At 42.8% G+C, this 18,302-nt stretch overlaps 1 protein-coding gene across 1 annotated transcript in view; it reads right to left on the bottom strand.

Moving 5' to 3' along the window:
- The window catches only part of LOC132382778 (guanylate-binding protein 1-like), a 28,089-nt gene extending 23,662 nt beyond the window's left edge, over window positions 1–4,427 (bottom strand). The window contains exon 1 of the mRNA XM_059953237.1: window positions 4,335–4,427. The gene's annotated coding sequence lies outside the window, so the exon portion shown is untranslated. The remainder of the gene's footprint in view (window positions 1–4,334) is intronic.
- Between the last annotated feature and the right edge of the window lie 13,875 nt (window positions 4,428–18,302).

Genomic DNA, 18,302 nt, shown 5'->3' on the forward strand with positions numbered 1-18,302 from the left:
CCCTTTGATTGTCCTCTGTCCTGTCCTATTCTTATTCCCTGGGCTAGGACTCCTCCTCTACAGCCGTAGGTCCCAGCCTCAAGGAGCCAATGCAAATGGGCTGAACTGGAGTGAAGGAGGGAGAGTTGCTGCATTTACTGTGGAGAGGCTGGACATTATTGGACATCTTGTCTCAAACCGCTGGGAAACTCACATGTCCGTCCAGAGTAGGGAGACCTGTAATGGTTGCGATCCTCACTCTCAATTCAGCTCCTGTTGGAGTAGTGCTTCCCATGTTACTGGCACAGGGAGATCAAAAACATTTCACAGACACCTTAATGACTTGTGCAGTGGGGAATTTATTGGAGCACAGACTGGCCAGAAGATTGAAGATCCCCTTTCACATCTCATCCAGTGGCTCATTGCCATGACCTTTGGTGAAGGGACAGATCAACATTCAAGCTTCCCTGCTCAAGCTGAAGATTGGTCAGCATGTGGAATCAATCCAGCTCCATCTCATTTGTTCCAGAAATACCACTCATTCTGGGTCATCTCTGGATGTCATTCCACAATTGGAGAGTCCCTTCTGTTAGGACTCAGCCTGTAACTCACTCTCACCTATCTGTTGTTCTATAATATAAACCACAACCACTCCCCAGCGCACTTGATCCCTCCTGTCCCTCAAACTCACTGTTATGAAGCACACTGCCCTTGGATAATTTAATTTCTTCAAAGAATTAAATAACCAATTGAGTATATACAACCTCCCTGAAATCTTGTACTCACCAAAATTCTTTCTCACTGGAAGGCACAGAGATTTCCCCAGGATCCAGATTTATTTTCAATGATGTCTGCATGTACACGTACTTGAATGCAATGACACACCTCTGCCAGGAAACAACTCCCTGAGAGGATATAATGATTTATTGCTTCAGCGTACAAACCTGAAATCACATTGCTTGTAGAGTTCAAGTTTCAGACAGGTAGAAATGACAGCCATGGGAATTGAATCCTGAACAATGTACTTAGATCACTACAAAAACATGCTTTTTCTTTGAGCTGATATCAGACACTTACATTCCAGTTTGTAAATCACTGTAGCTTTAAAATTCAACAAGCATTTGCCTGCACAAGAGAAATTCACAATTTGTACAATGGTGATCTCACCAGAGTTGCTTATGGAGGTAAGGGTGATCCATGGCCTTCTCTATTGGCCCCCTCAGGGTCGAGGAGCGACACTTTATATTCTGTCTGGGTACCCTCCACCCTGATGGCATGAATATTGACTTCTCCTTCCGGTGAAAAATGTTCCCCTCTTCTATCTCCCATGCTGACCTTCCCTGACCTTTCACTTCTCACCCGGTTTATTTCCCAGGGGCCCCCTCCTCCTTCCCCTTCTCCTATTGTCCACTCTCCTGTCCTATCAGATTCTTTCTTCTGCATCCCATGATCCTTCACACCCATGGCCTTTTCCACCTATCATCTCTCAGAAGCCGCTTCTACTCCAGCAATACTTCATTCACACATGCTCCACATGCACCCCATATAACCATATAAACATATAAAAATTACAGCACGGAAACAGGCCATCTTGGCCCTTCTAGTCCATGCCAAATGCTTACTCTCACCTAGTCCCATCTACCTGCACTCAGCCCATAACCATTCATTCCTATACTATCCATATACCTATACAAATTTTTTTAAATTGCCTCTATCACTCCTACTGGAAGCTTGTTCCACACAGCTAACACTCTCTGAGTAAGGAAGTTACCCCTCGTGTTACCCCTAAACATTTGCCCCTTAACTCTTAACTCAACCCCCTTACCAGTCAATCCTAATGAAAGTTCTCAGCCAAAACATTGAATGTTTACACTTTTTCATATGACTGCTGAGTTCCTCCAGCACTTTGTGCGTGTTGCTGTGTATTTCCAGTACATGCAGATTTCCTGTGTTTGTGATTTAACACACATGAGCGATCGCTAGAACCTACCAGCTCCAAGGAGGTATGACAACAACCCCTAATTATGGTGAGCTGTTTTGAATAAGGTTCCTTGGCCTTTGAATTACAGCCATCTAAGTTCCCATCGGAACTGAGTAAGGTCACCTATATCTTCTTGCTCCTTTCCAGAAGAGCCATTGCCAGGTCCCTGCACTCTGGGAGAAGTGTTCCCCCTTCTATACAGTGCAAACCTCTTCTCAGAGACTTTCAGGAGGGTTAACTAGCACCTCACTGGATAACAGGGTTCTGTGTTAAAGCTCATCAACTTGTGCTAGGGGAATAGGTCTGTAGCCAATTACTCTTATAGAATTTCATACCTTGGTTATAGAGAGCAATTGGAATATGGAAGCACTAACCAATCAAGTTCATAAGGGATGGAGTGACAATGTAAAGGGTGCCCTTGTGGCCTGAGACCCAGTGGATGATTTAGTCAGCCTTATGGACTGGGCAATTTGAGTTAATAACCGATTATCGGAAAGAAGGGATAGACAAAGGGGATTATACCGAGCAGACTCTCCCCTTGACTAACAGCTGTCCTCTCCTATTGTTATTCCTCAGACTGGGACTTCTCCTCTATTGCCGTAGATCCCAGCCTCGAGGAGCCTATGCAAGTAGGCTGGACCAAACTCTCTCAAGCTGAAAGGGAGACAAGGAGGGAGAGTTGTTGCATTTACTGTAGAGAGGCTGGACAGTATTGAAACAACTGTATCCTCACTGTCAGTTCAGCTCCTGCTGGAGTGGTGCTTCCCATGTCACTGTCATGGGGAGATCAAAAACATTCCCCAGACACATGAATGACTCCTGAGCAGTGGGAAATTTACTGGAGCACAGTCTGGGCAGTAGATTGGAAATCCTCTTTCACATCTCAACCAGTGGCTTACTGCCAAGACCTTTGATGCTAGGGTAGATCAACCGCCAGACTTCCCCGTTCAAGCTGAAGAAGATCGGTCAGCTTGCAGAATCAATCCAGCTCCATCTCATTCGCTCCCCACAAATACCACTCATTGTGGTTCATCCCTGGATGTCATTCCACAGTCAGTGAGTCAATTGGACTACTGGTGTTGGTGTGGGCTGGTCAAGTCAATGCAAAAGTAATATCTCCAAAAGAGGCAGGACACCTTCTGAGACACTTCCTGAATTATCTGTTGAACCTTCCATCTCTAACCCCAGGGCCTATGTACATCCAAAATATTCAGACTTTATGGAGGTTTACATTAAGAAAAAGGCCATCCTCTACTACCTCACCACGACTGCAACAGCGTTATCTGCCTGTGGCCGGCTACTTGCCCTCCTTAGGGACAGTCCTGTTCTTTATCTCTCTGCATCCAAGAAGCTCTGATTTCTGCATTTATTGAATCATCCACATTTCCCACTGAGGCCTGTTCTTTCTTTCCCACCAAGAAGGATAGTGGATGAAGACTCTGTGTAGACTATACAGGGCTAAATAAGATTTTTTGTCATAGCATAAGATATAGGAACAGAATTCGGCCATTGAGGTAAAAATTATATTAACAAAATATTTTAAACACACTAAGTCAAAAAGGGCCCATCATTTTTACATATTATTCTATAATGTGATCTTAATCATTGGAGCTGATTGATGCTCAATCAATTCAGTATGCTTCACTTCCTTTACTTATGGAACTGAAACAGTTTTACACTGTAGAACTCGTCCCAAGAAAAAATATTCATACAACATCAAAGGAAAATATCTTGAACATTCTCCAGGGTCATGTGCTAATGAACTAACTGGAAGTTACCTACACATTCTTTGTAAAACCAAGAACTGTCTGAGGATTTTCTGACAGCAGTATCTGTCCTTCCAAATCGATTCTATGAGCATTTCACCATGTTGTTCTGCGATGTTTGTTGTACAATTCTATTTTCTTTCTTTCTCCTTCAATCCATCACTCTCTCTAAAATGACTACACCATTCTTTTCTCACCATGCTCGCTCTCAAAAAATAATGCTGATAAGACAAATCCTCTTGGTCAGACTTAATCAGCTGAATTTTTATTTTAAACAGCAAAAATGAAATTCTTGATTCAATAATGTTATTACAGGAACATTAACCCAACAGCATAGCTGTAATAATAAAATGAAGCATAGTTTTAACCAAGGTATTACAAATACAATCCCAACCCTCTAAAACCCCCGGGTTAGGACGCAGCCTGTAACTCACTCTCGCTTAACTGTTGTTCTATAATATAAACCACAACCACACCCCAGCGCACTTAATCCCTCCTGTCCCTCAAACTCACTGTTATGAATCACACTGCCCCTAGATAATTTAATTTCTTCAAAGAATTAAATAACTGAATGAGTATATAAAACTTCCTTAAAATCTTGTACTCACCAAATTTCTTTCTCGCCAGAAGGCACAGAGATTTCCCCAGGATCCAGATTTATTTTCAATGGTGTCTGCATGTACATGTACCTGACTGCAAAGACACACTCCAGGAAACAACTCCCTGAGAGGATAAAGGTCACTGATTTATTGCTTTATAGCGTACAAACCTGAAATCACATTGCTTGTAGAGTTCAAGTTTCAGACATGTAGAAATAACAGCCATTGGAATTGAATCCTGAACAATGTACTTAGATCACTACAAAAACATGCTTTTGCTTTGTGCTGTAATGAGACACTTACATTCCAGTTTGTAAATCACTGTAGGTTTAAAATTCAACAAGCATTTGCCTGCACAAGAGAAATTCACAATTTGTACAATGGTGATCTCACCAGAGTTGCTTATGGAGGTAAGGGTGATCCATGGCCTCCTCTATTGGCCACCCTCAGGGTCGAGGAGCGACACTTTATATTCTGTCTGGGTACCCTCCACCCTGATGGCATGAATATTGACCTCTCCTTCCGGTGAAAAATGTTCCCCTCTTCTATCTCCCATGCTGACCTTCCCTGACCTTTCACTTCTCACCCGGTTTATTTCCCAGGGGCCCCCTCCTCCTTCCCCTTCTCCTATTGTCCACTCTCCTGTCCTATCAGATTCTTTCTTCTGCATCCCATGATCCTTCACACCCATGGCCTTTTCCACCTATCATCTCTCAGAAGCCGCTTCTACTCCAGCAATACTTCATTCACACATGCTCCACATGCACCCCATATAACCATATAAACATATAAAAATTACAGCACGGAAACAGGCCATCTTGGCCCTTCTAGTCCATGCCAAATGCTTACTCTCACCTAGTCCCATCTACCTGCACTCAGCCCATAACCATTCATTCCTTTACTATCCATATACATATCCAAGTTTTTTAAAATTGCCTCTATCACTCCTACTGGAAGCTTGTTCCACACAGCTAACACTCTCTGAGTAAGGAAGTTCCCCCTCGTGTTACCCCTAAACATTTGCCCCTTAACTCTTAACTCAACCCCCTTACCAGTCAATCCTAATGAAGGTTCTCAGCCAAAACATTGAATGTTTAAACTTTTTCATATGACTGCTGAGTTCCTCCAGCACTTTGTGCGTGTTGCTCTGTATTTCCATTAAATGCAGATTTCCTGTGTTTGTGATTTAACACACATGAGCGATCGCTAGAACCTACCAGCTCCAAGGAGGTATGACAACAACCCCTAATTATGGTGAGCTGTTTTGAATAAGGTTCCTTGGCATTGAATTACAGCCGTCTAAGTTCCCATCGGAACTGAGTAAGGTCACCTATATCTTCTTGCTCCTTTCCAGAAGAGCCATTGCCAGGTCCCTGCACTCTGGGAGAAGTGTTCCCCCTTCTATACAGTGCAAACCTCTTCTCAGAGACTTTCAGGAGGGTTAACAAGCACCTCACTGGATAACAGGGTTCTGTGTTAAAGCTCCTCAACTTGTGCTAGGGGAATAGGTCTGTAGCCAATTACTCTTATAGAATTTCATACGTTGGTTATAGAGAGCAATTGGAATATGGAAGCACTAACCAATCAAGTTCATTAGGGATGGAGTGACAATGTAAAGGATGCCCTTGTGGCCTGAGACCCAGTGGATGATTTAGTCAGCCTTATGGACTGGGCAATTTGAGTTAATAACCGATTATCGGAAAGAAGGGATAGACAAAGGGGATTATACCGAGCAGACTCTCCCCTTGACTAACAGCTGTCCTCTCCTATTGTTATTCCTCAGACTGGGACTTCTCCTCTTCTGCCGTAGATCCCAGCCTCGAGGAGCCTATGCAAGTAGGCTGGACCAAACTCTCTCAAGCTGAAAGGGAGACAAGGAGGGAGAGTTGTTGCATTTACTGTAGAGAGGCTGGACAGTATTGAAACAACTGTATCCTCACTGTCAGTTCAGCTCCTGCTGGAGTTGTGCTTCCCAAGTCACTGTCATGGGGAGATCAAAAACATTCCCCAGACACATGAATGACTCCTGAGCAGTGGGAAACTTACTGGAGCACAGACTGGCCTGACGATTGGAAATCCTCTTTCACATCTCAACCAGTGGCTTACTGCCATGAACTTTGATGCTAGGGCAGATCAACTGCCAGACTTCCCCTTTCAAGCTGAAGAAGATTGGTCAGCTTGCAGAATCAATCCAGCTCCATCTCATTCGCTCCCCACAAATACCACTCATTGTGGTTCATCCCTGGATGTCATTCCGCAGTCAGTGAGTCAACTGGAATACTGGTGTTGGTGTGGGCTGGTCAAGTCAATGCAAAAGTAATGTCTCCAAAAGAGGCGGGACACCTTCTGAGACACCTCCTGAATTATCTGTTGAACCTTCCATCTCTAACCCCAGGGCCTAGGTACATCCAAAATATTCAGACTTTATGGAGGTTTACCGCAAGAAAAAGGCCATCCTCTACCACCTCACCATGACTGCAACAGCGTTATCTGCCTGCTGCCGGGTACTTGCCCTCCTTAGGGACAGTCCTGTTCTTTATCTCTCTGCATCCAAGAAGCTCTGATTTCTGCATTTATTGAATCATCCACATTTCCCACTGAGGCCTGTTCTTTCTTTCCCACCAAGAAGGATAGTGGATGAAGACTGTGTAGACTATACAGGGCTAAATAAGATTTTTTGTCATAGCATAAGATATAGGAACAGAATTCGGCCATTGAGATAAAAATTATATTAACAAAATATTTTAAACACACAAAGTCAAAAAGGGCCCATCATTTTTACGTATTATTCTATAATGTGACCTTAATCATTGGAGCTGATTGATGTTCAATCAATTCAGTATGCTTCACTTCCTTTACTTACGGTACTGAAACAGTTTTACACTGTACACTGTGAAAAAATATTCATACAACATCAGAGGAAAATATCTTGAACATTCTCCAGGGTCATGTGCTAATGAACTAACTAGAAGTTATCTATACATTCTTTGTAAAACCAACATCTGTCTGAGGATTTTCTGACAGCAGTATCTACCCTTCCAATCGATTCTATGAGCATTTCACCGTGTTGTTCTGTGATGTTTGTTGTCCAATTCTATTTCCTTTCTTTCTCCTTCAATCCCGCACTCTCTCTAAAATGACTACACCATTCTTTACTCGCCATGCTTGCTCTCAAAAATTAATGTTGTCAAGACAAATCCTCTTGGTCAGACTTAATCAACTGAATTTTTATTTTAAACAGCAAAAATGAAATTCTTGATTCAATAATGTTATTACAGGAACATTTACCCAACAGTGTAGCTGTATTAATAAAATTAAGCATAGTTTTAACCAAAGTATTACAAGTACAATCCCAACCCTCTAAAACCCCTGGCTTAGGACTCAGCCTGTAACTCACTCTCACCTATCTATTGTTCTATAATATAAACCACAACCACACCCCAGAGCACTTGATCCCTCCTGTCCCTCAAACTCACTGTTATGAAGCATACTGCCTGTGTACAATTTAATTTCTTCACAAAATTAAATATCTTATCATGTATTTAACATGAGCCACCCTGAAGTCCTATACTCATCAAAACTCTCAGTTGAGGGCACTGAGCTTTCACCAGGATCCAGATTTATTTTCAATGTGTCTGCACCTATACGTCAACTGACTGCAATGACATATCTCTGTCCAGGAAACAACTCTCTGAGAGGATAGTTACTGTTCTATCACTTTATAGCATGCAAATCTGAAACCACATTGTTCGTAGAGTTCAAGTTTCAGACAGGTAGAAATGACAAACATGGGAGGTGAATCCTGAACAGCATACTTAAATGACTACAAAAACATGCCTTTGCTTTGTGCTGTTATCAAACACTTATATTCCAGTCTGTAAATCATTGTGTTTATCCATTATCCTTCCTACCACCAACTAAACTCGTGATTATAACCCATCATGTAATCCATTCCCAGAGATTTGTTCCACCCCAAAAACCTGGATGACATCTCAGATTATAACCCCACTCACAGGGATAGGTTATTCTATATATAAACCCCTAAACCCTTAAATTGCATCCCAGCATGAACTTCCATTTGACAATCTGTTATTGCATATGTAAGCCCTCGAACCCTTGTGTTAGATCCTAGCTTGTAATCCACTCTCAGTGATGTGACATTCTATTAATGACCTAACCGGGTAAGGTCCCAGTCATTAACTCAGTCTTGCATATCTCCAGTGTATGTTTATAGAACTTTGTCAAAGCTTTTGGTGAGGGATATAATTACTAATATAAGAACTATAATCAAAGGTTATCATGTCTCTTGTGATAGTTCCTCTAAATATATACACTATTTCCCCCTCTCTGATCTACCCCACAGTCCCTGCCATTTCTGGTTTAAAATTTAACATTTCACAATTAGAACAATGGTGATCTCACCAGGGAAACCCATGCAGGTAAGCATGATCCATGCCTTCCACTTGTGGCCACCCTCAGGATGGAGAAACAACACTTTATATTCTATCTGAGTATCCTGCACCCTGATGGCATGGGTATTGATTTCTCCTTTGGGTGAACAAATTCTTCCCACTTCTATTTCTCACTCTGACCTTCCCCTTCTCATCCAGTTTATTTCCCTGGGGTCCCCTCTTCCTTCCCTTTCTCTTATTGTCCACTCTCCCTTCCTGATTCTTTCTTCTCTACCCGATGACACTTCACACACATGACCTTTCCCACCTATCATCTTCTGCAGCCCCTTCCACTCCACCAGCACTTTATTGACACATGCTCCCCATTTTCCTTCTCAGTCCCGAAGAAGAGTCTTGGCCAAAACATCAACTATTTACACTTTTTTATAGATGCTGCATGAGCTATTGAGTTCCGCCCACATATTGTGCATGTTGCTTTAGAAATCCAGCATCTGCAGATATTCCCACATTTTTGATTTAATCCATGTGAGGGATTGCTGCACCTCCTGGCCCCCAGCTGGTACAACAACCCCGAAGTATGCTGTGGATTCCTGGTACAATGCTCCTTGGTCTTCGAGTTACAGTCATTCAAGTTCCTGTTGGAACTCAGTAAGGTCCCCTATATTATCTTGCTCCTTCCTGGAAAAGGCTTTGGCATGTCCCCACACTCTGAGAGAAGTGTTCCCCATTCTATACAGTGCAAACCTCTTCTCAGAGACTTTGAGATGGGTTAACCATCACCTCATGGGAGGGCAGGGATCTGCATTAAAGCTGCTCAACTTGCGCCAGGGGAATTGGTCTGTAGCCAATTATTCTATAGAACTTCATATGTTGGCCACACAGAGCAGTTGGAGTATGGAAGCATGAACCAATCAATTGCATAAGAGATTGAGTGACAAAGTAAAGGATGCCCTTGTGGCCCAAGACCTGTTGGAGTACTTAGTCAGTCTTATGGACTTGGCAATTCAACTCAATAATCAATTAATGGAAAGAAGGGAAAGACAAAGGGGATTTCATGAAACAGACTCCCTTTGAGTGTCCTCTATCCTCTCCTATTCTTATTCCCAGGACTAGGACTCCTCCCCTACCACCATAGATCCCATCCTCGAGGAGCAGATGCAAAGGGGCTAAACCTCAGAAAAGGAGGGAGATTTGCTGCATTTACTGAGGAGAGGCTGGACATTATTGGACCTCTTGTCTCTTGACTGCTGGGAAAGTCCAGAGTAGGAAACTTGCTAAAACACAAATATTGACTGTATCTTAGAATAATTAGTTTTAGAAAAAACTTCAGCACCTAACGAAGACTATGTTAGAGGCACAGATGTAAGTGAAAGTCACAAGTGGGCCACAATCTGAAAAAGTTGAGAACTATTGGTGTAGGGGACTGGAAAGAGTTACAGAGATGGAGGCATGACATGACCAGAGGAGTTTACAAAAAATTTAAAGGACTTTTAGTGCCTGAGGGCATTACATTGCTAAGGAGGAGTGAAATAGCTGGTGGTAATTTCAGGGAAAAGTCCGGCTGGGCTGGGTGGTTATAATGTTGGGGAGAAGAACAAGGGCCAGAGGGAGTTACAGAGAAAGGGGACTGATGGGGTTACAATGAAAGTTTTAGTGCCCTTCCATATTTTCTCACCAGAGTTGGACTACACTGAAGGTTTACCAGACTGGTACCAGCAATAGTAAGTCTCGCACATGAGAATTGACTTCATTTCCAGGACCTTATAAACTCTAGCTCAGACAAAAATGGAGACTTTGAAATCTCAACAATTTCTGACTGGGCATGACAGACTTGGTTTTTGATTTCTAGGACCTTGGCGTGGATGGTAAGAAGGTGGGAAGGGCTGGGTCACTCTTCGATCTTCTGCCATTTTATTCGTTATACCTGTACAGCTGTTCGTTAATGCAAATAAAGTTCAAAATATCAAAGCCATTTAATATTAAAAATGTATACAGTGTACAACTGGAAATTCATTCTCTTCACAGCAGTTAATGAAATAAATAGAATGATAGAAACATCGACTCCATATTCCCCTCCCCCTTCATTCACACAAGCAGTGGCAAAAACATCGAACCCCACCCACCCCAATGACCACCCACGCAGCAGAATCACTGACAAACCCCCAACACCCCCACCGTGCGAGCAGCAGCTGAAGAGCCCAAAGTGTCCTTGATCCAGAGTCCAGCCAACTACAGATCACAAACCAGCACTTCGGTATCTCAGTCAGGCTCTCACTCTCCAGTGAGAGAAAGAGGTCTCTCCTGCCAAGAGCAGAGACCAGCAACCCACTGTTCTGATGTTAGTCTTCTGTGTCACTACTCCAGATCACTCAAGTACAGGGGCTTTGCTCTGACAGTAGCCGCCAATTAGCAAACACTCTGCCTGCTGTCAGGATGTTCAGTCTCCCGAGATGCTTCAGTCAGCGAAATCAGCGAGGAACTGAGTCACCTATGGGGCTTTTCTCTGAAATTCGACCACACAGACCTGAGGGCTCAGGTCTTCCATGTTGTTTGGGAGAAAGCAAAGCGCTAGGTCGCACAGTTGGTCCGAAACCCACAGCTTGCGAAGAATATCTAATCAAGCAATTATCTGACAGCAACTCAATGCATCAGAGCATGCAGATAGAAGTGATATAATGTGGTGAATGTGGAGTGCACAGACTAATGCCAGTCAGAGAAATGGGAGTATTCCATCAGAGCCTTTATCTGTAGAAAGGAGTGATATAATATGGTAGATGTGGAGTGTTCTTACTCCAAGACACCCACCTTGAGGACTGATAGGCTCTCTCTCTATTTTTCTCGAAAGAGATAGAACGCTCAAGGACAGGGGCCTTTCTCTGATGGCAGGTGGTGTTTAGCCAACACATGCCCTGCTATCTCATTGTTCCAGTCTCGATGTTTCAGTCATCCATGACATTTCAGTTGGCGAAATCAGCGAGAACTGGGTCACCGATGGGGCTGCTCCCCGACTTCGAAACTCCCGGCCCCAGGGTTCACATCTTCCAGGCCATTCCAGAGAAGTGGGAGTATCCAGTTACACACACTCCTTACCTGTAGATAGGAGAGATATAATGCAATGAAATGGACTGATCCCACCCAGAGAACTGGAAAATGCCTCATCACCCGGCTGACTTGTAGATGGAGAACAGATAATACAGGAAGTGTTGAGTACAAAGACTAACTCCACAAGATTTTCCAGGATACTGCCTGGATTAGAAGGGAGCTATAAAAAGAACCAAACACAATAAAAAAATGGAGGAACTCAACAGGTCAGACAGCATCTATAGACGAAAATAGACAACCCATGTTCTGGTTTGAGTCCCTTCATCTGGACTGGATAGAAAGAGAGCAGATAGCCAGTATGGGCAAAGGGTGACCTGGAAGCTGATAGGTGGAAATGCTGAAGTCTTGAAGATGGTGAAATCTAACGGGAGAGGACGGTGGATGATGAACAAAGGGAATGAAGTGAAGAGGGGAATCAGAGTGAAGAATATGTGGGTGATGGGTAGATCAAAGGGGCATGCGAGGGGAAAGAAAAGGCTGTTGGGTGGGTGAATATGAGAGATAACATAGGGGGAACAGAGGGGAGTGGTTACTGGAAGTTAGAGAAATCGATATTCATGCCATCAGATTAGACACTAACAAGTTAGAATATGAGGCCCTGTCCCTTGAATCTGTGTGAAATGCCAACTCAGCAGTAGAGAAGGCTGTGGACAAACATGTCAAAGTGGGAACAGAAATTGGAGTATGGCCAATGGATGATCCCAGATGGTGAGTGAATGTGATTGATGAAACAATTTTCCAATCAAGTCTCACTGGTATCGAGGAGACTGCACTGGGAGCAATAAATAATGTAAGTGGATTCACAGGTGAAGGACTTCCTCACTTGGAAAGATAACTTAGCGCCCTGAATGGAGGTGTATGGTCAGGTGTAACATCGAATGCAGTTGTAGGTATAAGTGCCTGGGGGGAGGGGGATCGGTGGGAAATGACAGGCAGAAAAGGCAATCATGGAGAGAATTATACTTCCAGAGAGGCTACAGGAAGGGGAGATGTGCCGGGTGGTGGAATCCCATTAGAGATGGCGGAAGTGGCATAGAATGATAGATTGGATGCATATGCTTGTGGGGTGGTAGGTGAAGATGAGGGAAATTTTGTACCTGGGATTGTGAGAATGAGAAGTGATGCAAGTGAGGGCTGTGGTGATAACAGGAGGGAATCCCCTTTCCTGAAAAAGGAGGACATGTTGGATGTCCTAGAATGGAATGCCTCATCACAACACCAAGATGTGGCAGAGATGAGAAAAGGGAATAGTGTTGTCAGGAATGAGATCAGATGCTATGAATAATCTTGCGTTGTTTTCCCTGGTACAGCAGAGGTTGATGTAAGGCCTCACAGAGATTTATAAGAATATGACAGGCAAAAATAGAATACAAAACTGGTATGTTAACCCAAGGTGGAAATGGCTAATACCAGAGGACATGCATTTAAAATATGAGGGGGTAAGTTCAAAGGAAATATGCAGCACAAGTCTATACACAGAGAGTGATGGGCACTAGGAGTGCACTGCTGGAGGTGTTGGTGGAGACGTAACATGTTTAAAGCCCTCTTAGATACATGAAACCCCTCCACCCACTAACTCGCACCTCCACACTCCTAATCACCAGCACTTTATCATTTCCTGTCAGTTACCTTATGTACAGACACTCCTGAGCCTAGCATCACATTATGGGCATACAAACAATTTGTCTGTATAAACTATCCTACAAATTTATATTTATTGTGTTTTTCTTTATTATTGCTGTGTTTCTGATCTTATTCTGATTTTTTTGTGCTGCATTGGATCCAGAGTAATGATTATTTCATCCTCCTTAACAGTTGTGTGTAGGAAATGACATTAAACAATCTTGACCCTTGACTGTGTAAAGAATCGATGGAGAAGGCATTGTGTAGGCAGAAGGCATGAGCTGTCATTAGTTAGACATTGCATTGTGATCCAGATGGCCTGTTCCTGTGCTGTACTCGAACCCACATGCAACACTTCCATTAGCAGATTGTTCCACACAATCACCACCTTCTAAAAAAGGAAGTTCCTCCTCTGGTGCCTCTTAAATATTTTACTTTTCACCCTTAACCTGTGACCTGCAGTCTCACCCAACCTCAGTTGTAAAAGTCTGCTCGAATTTACCTTATTTATGCCCCTCATCATTTTGTATACCTCTATCAAATCTCTGCTCATTCTCCTGTGTGCCAGGGCAGGTGTCCCAATCTATTTAACCTTTCCCTACAGCAGGTCCTTAAGTCCCAGCAACAACCTTATGGATTTTCTTTGTACTCTGTCAATGTCATTGATATCTTTTCTTTAGGTAGGCGACCAGAGATGCACACATACTCCAAAAGTAGCCTCACCAACATCTTACAGAACTTCAACATAACATCCCATTCCTGTACTCAGTACCCATATAACAATCACAGCACGGAAACAGGCCATCTCAGCCCTTCTAGTCTCTGTCGAACTCTTAATCTCACCTAGTCCCAACTACCCACACTCAGCCCATAACCCTCCACTCCTTTCCTTTCCATATACCTATCCAATTTTACCTTAAATTACACAACTGAACTGGCCTCTACTACTTCGACAGGAAGCTCATTCCACACAGCTATCACTCTCTGAGTAAAGAAATACCCCCTCGTGTTTCCCTTAAACTTCTGCCCCCTAACTCTCAAATCATGTCCTCTCGTTTGAATCTCCCCTACTCTCAATGGAAACAGCCTATTCACATCAACTCTATCTATCCCTCTCAAAATTTTAAATACCTCAATCAAATCCCCCCTCAACCTTCTACGCGCCAATGAATAGAGACCTAACTTGTTCCACCTTTCTCTGTAACTTAAGTGCTGAAACCCAGGTAACATCCTAGTAAATTGTCTCTGCTCTCTCTCTAATTTATTGATATCTTTCCTATAATTTGGTGACCAGAACTGTACACAATATTCCAAATTTGGCCTTACCAATGCCTTGTACAATTTTAACATTACATCCCAACTTCTGTACTTAATGCTCTGATTTATAAAGGCCAGCGTTCTAAAAGCCTTCTTCACCACCCTATCTACATGAGACTCCACCTTCAGGGAACTATGCACTGTTATTCCTAGATCTCTCTGTTCCACTGCATTCCTCAATGCCCTACCATTTACCCTGTATGTTCTATTTGGATTATTCCTGCCAAAATGTAGAACCTCACACTTCTCAGCATTAAACTCCATCTGCCAATGTTCAGCCCATTCTTCTAACCGGCATAAATCTCCCTGCAAGCTTTGAAAACCCACCTCATTATCCACAACACCTCCTACCTGTACTTTGGCTTAGGAAAGTCAATGTGCCAAAAACTCCACCTTTGCGACCCTATCTTCATGTGATGCCACTTTCAAGCAATTATGGATCTGCATTCCCAAACCTGTTGTACCACAGTCCTCAGTTCCAGACCATTCACTGTGTAATTCCTAGCCGGGATTGCCCTCCTGAAGTGCAAAACATCACACTTGTATACATGAAATTCCACCTGCCATTTTCCAGCCCATTTTTCCAGCTGGTTGCAGATTCTGATGCAAGATTTGGTAGTCCTCCTCACTGTCCACTATGCCCCCAATCTTGTTGTCATCTGCAAAGTTACTGATCCACATTATCATCCATATCAATGATATAGATGACAAACAACAACGGACCCTACACCAGTCCCTCTGACACTCCACTAGTCACAGGCCTTGGCTGAGGGTATTGAATACTGAACTAGTAGAAAAGATTTTTTAAAGAGCCAGTCAATGTGTTGCATTGGTTTTTAATAAGGTCAATAGAGGAAGTTGGTTAGCAAGATTAGACCACACAGGATAGGTGGGGCTGTTGCTGTGACATGGACTGGGACTTGGTTATTGGATACAAAACAAATCAAAGAGCAAATGAGAACCAGGAAATTGGAGCAGGTGTAGACCACACATCCTCTCAAGCTGATCCCACTGTTCATAGCAGCTCTGCCCCAGAACTCAATTCCAGTGTTGATCCAGTGTTTTCCTGTGGGGGTAGCTCTGGCCCTGAGCTGAACAAGTATCCAAAGCGGCTGATTGTGGAGTGGTACAGCACAGAAAACAAACCCTTCAGGCTGGAATCAAATCGCGAGTTAGGGGTGATGAGATGGAATATATATTACTGAATAGAGTCTTAGGCACATACAGTATAAAGCTCAGGAGCCTAGGACTTTTGCACAGTCCTGTAGTAATTTTATCTATTGCTCTTCACTGCTGCTGCTGTCAAAACAAATTATGTGAGTGTTGATGTTTCATCAGCATTTAGCAATGAAAAGATCCAGAGCAGGCAGAAGACCAGAACGGGGTGTTCAGGAAGTGGAAAATGATTGGAGATGGGGGAAAGGGTCATCGGTGTGGGCTGAAGAGTTCTTTCCAAAGAAGTACACATGGAGACTGAGGTGGTGGAGGAAGAGCTCAGCATCCTTTTGAGCTGAGCTAAATGTTGGTAGTGATGAATCTACCAGGATGCCCAAATCCTTCTCATACAGTACACTTTCTAACTCAAGACCCTCATCGTATATTTATATCTAATATTTCTACTTCATATACGTAATACTTTAAATTTCACCTATAACCATAACCATATAACAATTACAGCATGGAAATAGCTCATCTTGGCCCTTCTAGTCCATGTCGAACGCTTACTCTCACCTAGTCTCACTGACCCGCACTCAGCCCATAACCCTCCATTCCTCTCCTGTCCATATACCTATCCAATTTTACTTTAAATGACAATACCAAACCTGCCCCTACCACTTCCACTAGAAGCTCATTCCACACAGCTACCACTCTCTGAGTAAAGAAGTTTCCCCTCGTGTTACCCCCAAACTTTTGCCCTCTAACTCTCAACTCATGTCCTCTTGTTTGAATCTCCCCCTACTCTCAATTGAAAAAGCCTATCCACATCAACTCTATGCCCATCATAATTTTAAATACCTCTATCAAGTCCCCCCTCAACCTTCTATGTTCCAAAGAATAAAGACCCAACTTGTTCAATCTTTTCCTGTAACTTACGTGCTGAAACCCAGGAAAAATTTTAGTAAATCTTCGCTGTACTCTTTCTAGTGTGTTGACATCTTTCCGATCAATTCGGTGACAAGAGCTGTACACAATACTTAAAATTTGGCTTTACCAATGCCTTGTACAATTTTAACATTACATCCTAACTCCTATACTCAATGCTCTGATTTATAAAGGCCAACATACCAACAGCTTTCTTCACCACCCTATCCACATGAGATTCCACCTTCAGGGAACTATGCACCATTATTCCTAGGTCACTCTGTTCTACTGCATTCTTCAAAGCATTACCATTTACCATGTATGTCCTATTTGGATTATTCCTACCAAAATTTAACACCTCACATTTACCAGCATTAAACTCCATCTGCCATCGCTTAGCCCACTCTTCTAACTGGCCTAAATCTCTCTGCAAACTTTGAAAACCGACTTTGTTATCCACAATGCCATCTACCTTAGTATCATCTGCATGCTTACTAATCCAATTTACCACCCCATTATCCAGATCATTAATGTATATGACAAGCAGCTTTGGATCCAGTCCAGATCCCTGAGGCACACCACTAGTCACCGGCCTCCAAACTGACAAACAGTTATCCACCACTACTCTCTGGCATCTCCCACCCAGCCACTGCTGAATCCATTTTACTACTTCAATATTAATACCGAACGATTGAACTTTCCTAACTAACCCTCCATGCAGAACCTTGTCAAAGGCCTTACTAAAGTCCATATAAACAACATTCACTGCATTACCCTCATCAACTTTCCTCATAACCTCTTCAAAAAATTCAATAAGATTTGTCAGACATGACCTTCCATGCACAAATCCATTTTGACTGTTCCTAATCAGACCCTGTCTATCCAGATAATTATATATACCATCTCTAAGAATACTTTCCATTAATTTACCCAGCACTTACATCAAACTGACAGGCCTATAATTGCTTGGTTTACTCTTAGAACCCTTTTTAAACAATGGAACTACATGAGCAATATGCCAATCCTCTGGCACCACCCCTGTTTCTATTGACATTTGAAATATTTCTGTCAGAGCCCCTACTATTTCTACACTAACTTCCCTCAAGGTCCAAGGGAATATCCTGACAGGACCTGGAGATTTATCCACCTTCATATTCCTTAAAAGTGCCAGTGCCTCCTCCTCTTTAATCGTCATAGTTTCCATAACTTCCCTACTTGCTTCCCTTACCTTACACAATTCAATATCCTTCTCCTTAGTGAATACTGAAGAAAAGAAATTGCTCAAAATCTTCCCCATCTCTTTCAGCTCCACACATAGCTGTCCACTCTGATTCTCTAAGGAACCAATTTTATCCCTCACTAACCTTTTGCTATTAATATAACTGTAGAAACCCTTCGGATTTATTTTCACCTTACTTGCAAAAGCAACCTTGTATCTTCT

This window comes from Hypanus sabinus, chromosome 29 (genome assembly GCF_030144855.1).
Source record: "Hypanus sabinus isolate sHypSab1 chromosome 29, sHypSab1.hap1, whole genome shotgun sequence".
Taxonomy (NCBI): domain Eukaryota; kingdom Metazoa; phylum Chordata; class Chondrichthyes; order Myliobatiformes; family Dasyatidae; genus Hypanus; species Hypanus sabinus.